The sequence below is a fragment of the Triticum aestivum genome, chromosome 1B (assembly GCF_018294505.1).
Source record: "Triticum aestivum cultivar Chinese Spring chromosome 1B, IWGSC CS RefSeq v2.1, whole genome shotgun sequence".
NCBI classification, from domain to species: Eukaryota; Viridiplantae; Streptophyta; class Magnoliopsida; order Poales; family Poaceae; genus Triticum; species Triticum aestivum.
In genome coordinates this window covers 257,793,089-257,797,846 of record NC_057795.1, presented here as the reverse complement: position 1 = coordinate 257,797,846, position 4,758 = coordinate 257,793,089, and positions in this window count along the sequence as shown.

The following is a 4,758-nucleotide window of genomic DNA, read 5'->3' as shown; positions in this document are numbered from 1 at the left end:
GCATGGGTTGCGCCTGGGCCCCTTGTCGCCACGTGGCCTTGCCGGGCCGGACTGGCCCCTTGGGGCTGACGGCTCGTCCGCGTCGGATGCCCCCTCGGCCAACTCCTCGGCCGTCTCCTCGGCCTTTTCTTCGACAAGGGGAGCCCCGGCACCGGTGCCGCTGGGCCCCCCGGTAGACCCCGCCCATTTGGCAAACTTCTTCTCCTTTTCTGCCTCCTCGGCCTCGTCCTCCATGGTGCCAAGGCTGCCGGCCTCCTCGGCAAGTGCTGCCTCCTCCGCCCTGGCTGCAATGTATGCCACCTCTTCTGTGGTGGTAGGGCGAATGAGCTGCGGCTCGGTACAGACATACGTCTCCGACAGGTTGTCGAAGAACTTCTACACCAGCTCCGCCTCTGGCTCGACCCAGGTCGAATCGAGGCTGTGCGCATTGAACACCGGCATCATGGCAATGATGGCAATCAAGCAAGAGTTATTGCTCAAGGGGATCACCCCCGCTGGCAACCTGAATGGATTATTGGCCTTGCTGGTCTTGGCGGCCTTGTCGGACTTCTCGGCCTTGCCGATCTTCTCGGCCTTATAATTCAGGCCGGGTCGAAGCCTCATGATGTCAGCCGCGTTCTTGAAGTCCCAGCCCGGCCTCCCCTTATTATGCAAGGGAGCAATGCAGCGGCCGATGAAGTCGGCCCCGATCATCTCGAGCGTGAGCCTGGTTGAGGTGAGGCGATGGATCCTGGTGGTGGCTACCGTGAGCTTCTCGTCATCAGCATCGAGCTCGCCCCAGTCGTTGCCGCAGACTGGCATCCTCCGACGGACCTGGCAGAACTCCTGTAGATCCTTCTCCTCAATCCAGCATCATCGGCCCTGCCATTCGTCCCACTTACCCTTTGTGGAACCCTCCGGGTATGTACCCTTGCTTAGAGCCCTTGGGATCCAAGTGACTGATGTCTACTACGCAACCTTCTTCTTGTAGACGTTGTTGGGCCTCCAAGTGCAGAGGTTTGTAGGACAGTAGCAAATTTCCCTCAAGTGGATGACCTAAGGTTTATCAATCTGTGGGAGTCGTAGGATGAAGATGGTCTCTCTCAAACAACCCTGCAACCAAATAACAAAGAGTCTCTTGTGTCCCCAACACACCTAATACAATGGTAAATTGTATAGGTGCACTAGTTCGGGGAAGAGATGGTGATACAAGTGCAATATGGATGGTAGATATCGGTTTTTGTAATCTGAAAATATAAAAACAGCAAGGTAACAAGTGGTAAAAGTGAGGACAAACGGTATTGCAATGCTAGGAAACAAGGCCTAAGGTTCATACTTTCACTAGTGCAAGTTCTCTCAACAATAATAACATAACTGGATCATATAGCTATCCCTCAACATGCAACAAAGAGTCACTCCAAAGTCACTAATAGCGAGAACAAACGAAGAGATTATTGTAGGGTACTAAACCACCTCAAAGTTATCCTTTCTGATCAATCTATTCAAGAGTCTGTAGTAAAATATCACGAAGCTATTCTTTCCGTTCGATCTATCATAGAGTTCATACTAGAATAACACCTTAAGACACAAATCAACCAAAACCCCAATGTCACCTAGATACTCCAATGTCACCTCAAGTATCCATGGGTATGATTGTATGATATGCATCACACAATCTTAGACTCATGTATTCAACCAACACAAATAACTTCAAAGAGTGCCCCAAAGTTTCTACCGGAGAGTCAAGACGAAAACGTGTGCCAACCCCTATGCATAAGTTCACAAGGTCACTGAACCCGCAAGTTGATCACCAAAACATATATCAAGTAGATCACGTGAATATCCCATTGTCACCACAGATAAGCACATGAAAGACATACATCAAGTGTTCTCAAATCCTTAAAGACTCAATCTGATAAGATAACTTCAAACGGAAAACTCAATCCATTACAAGAGAGTAGAGGGGGAGAAACATCATAAGATCCAACTATAATAGCAAAGCTCGCGATACATCAAGATCGTGCCATATCAAGAACACGAGAGAGAGAGAGAGAGAGAGAGAGAGAGAGAGAGAGAGAGAGATCAAACACATAGCTACTGGTACATACCCTCAGCCCCGACGGTGAACTACTCCCTCCTCGTCATGGAGAGTGCCGGGATGATGAAGATGGCCACCGGTGAGGGATCCCCCTCCGTAAGGGTGCCGGAACAGGGTCCCGATTAGTTTTTGGTGGCTATAGAGGCTTGCAGCGGCGGAACTCCCGATCTAGGTTTATTTTTGGGGTTTCTGTATTTATAGGAATTTTTGGTGTCGGTCTCATGTCAGGGGGGGGGTCTCTGAGTCGTCCACGAGATAGGGGGCGCGCCCAGGGGGGTAGGGCGCGCCCTCCACCCTCGCGGACGGCCCGGAACTCTTTTACTCCGGGGGCTTCTTTTGGTCCATAAAAATCATCAAAAGTTGGCACGTCAATTGGACTCCGTTTGGTATTCCTTTTCTGTAAAACTCAAAAACAAGGAAAAACAGAAACTGGCACTGGGCTCTAGGTTAATAGGTTAGTCCCAAAAATCTATTAAAATAGCATATAAGTGCATATAAAACATCCAAGGTTGATAATATAATAGCATGGAACAATCAAAAATTATAGATACATTGGAGACGTATCAAGCATCCCCAAGCTTAATTCTTGCTCGTCCTCGAGAAGGTAAATGATAAAAACAGAATTTTTGGTGTGGAATGCTACGTAGCATAATTCTCATTATAATTTTCTTTATTGTGGCATGAATGTTCAGATCCGAAAGATTCAAGACAAAAGTTTAATATTGACATAAGAGTAATAATACTTCAAGCATACTAACAAAGTAATCATGTCTTCTCAAAATAACATGGCTAAAGAAAGTTATCCCTACAAAATCATATAGTCTGGCTATGCTCTATCTTCATCACACAAAATATTTAAATCATGCACAACCCCGGTTTCAGCCAAGCAATTGTTTCATACTTTAGTATTTTCAAACTTTTTCAATACATGAGCGTGGGCCATGGACATATCACTATAGGTGGATTAGGATGGTGGTTGTGGAGAAGACAAAAAGGGAGAAGATAGTCGCACATCAACTAGGCGTATCAACGGGCTATGGAGATGCCCATTAATAGATATCAATTTGAGTGAGTAGGGATTGCCATGCAATGGATGCACTAGAGCTATAAGTGTTTGAAATCTCATCAAAAGATACTAAATGAGTGTGCATCCAACTTGCTTGCTCACGAAGACCTAGGGCAATTTGAGGAAGCCCATCATTGGAATATACAAGCCAAGTTCTATAATGAAAAATTCCCACTAGCATATGAAGGTGACAACATAGGAGACTCTCTATCATGAACATCATGGTGCTACTTCGAAGCAGAAGTGTGGTAAAAGGATAGTAACATTGTCCCTTCTCTCCTTTTCTCTCATTTTTTTTATTTTGGTGGGCTTCTTTGGCCTCTTTTTTTATTTGGGCTTCTTTGGCCTCTTTTATTTTTCATAAAGTCCGGAGACTCATCCCATCTTGTGAGGAAATCATTGCTTCCATCATCCTTTCCTCACATGGGACAATGCTCTAATAATGAAGATCATCACACTTTTATTTACTTACAAATCAAGATTACAACTCGATACTTAGAACAAAATATGACTCTATATGAATGCCTCCGGCGGTGTACCGGGATGTGCAATGAATCTAGAGTGACATGTATGAAATAATTATGAACGGTGGCTTTGCCACAAATACGATGTCAACTACATGATCATGCAAAGCAATATGACAATGGTGGAGCATGTCATAATAAACGTAAAGGTGGAAAGTTGCATGGCAATATATCCCGGAATGGCTATGGAAATGCCATAATAGGTAGGTATGGTGGCTATTTTGAGGAAGGTATATGGTGGGTGTATGATACCAGCGAAAGTTGCGCGACACAAGAGAGGCTAGCAATGGTGGAAGGGTGAGAGTGCGTATAATCCATGGACTCAACATTAGTCATGAAGAACTCACATGCTTATTGCAAAAATCTACAAGTTATCAAAACATCGTACTACACGCATGCTCCTAGGGGAAGGGTTGGTAGGAGTTAACCATCGCGCGATCCCGACCTCCACACAAAGGGTGACAATAAATAAATAAATCATGCTCCGACTTCATCACATAACGGTTCACCATACGTGCATGCTACGGGAATCACAAACTTCAACACAAGTATTTCTCAAATTCACAACTAATCACTAGCATGACTCTAATATCACCATCTTCATATCTCAAAACAATCATCAGGAATCAAATTTCTCTTAGTATTCAATGCACTTTATATGAAAGTTTTTATTATATCCCTCTTGGATGCCTATCATATTAGGACTAAATTCATAACCTAACCAAATTACCATGCTGTTTAAGACTCTCAAAATAATATAAGTGAAGCATGAGAGTTCATACATTTCTTCAAAATAAAACCACCGCTGTGCTCTAGAAAGATATAAGTGAAGCACTAGAGCAAATGACAAACTACTCCAAAAGATATAAGTGAAGATCAATGAGTAGTCGAATAATTGTGCCACTATGTGAAGACTCTCTAACATTTAAGACTTTCAGACCTTGGGATATTATTCAAACAGCAAGCAAAACAAAACAAAATGACATTTCAAGGATAGCACACATCATGTGAAGAAGCAACAACTTAGGTTCAACCGATACTAACCGATAATTGTTGAAGAAGAAAGGTGGGATGCCTACCGGGGCATCCCC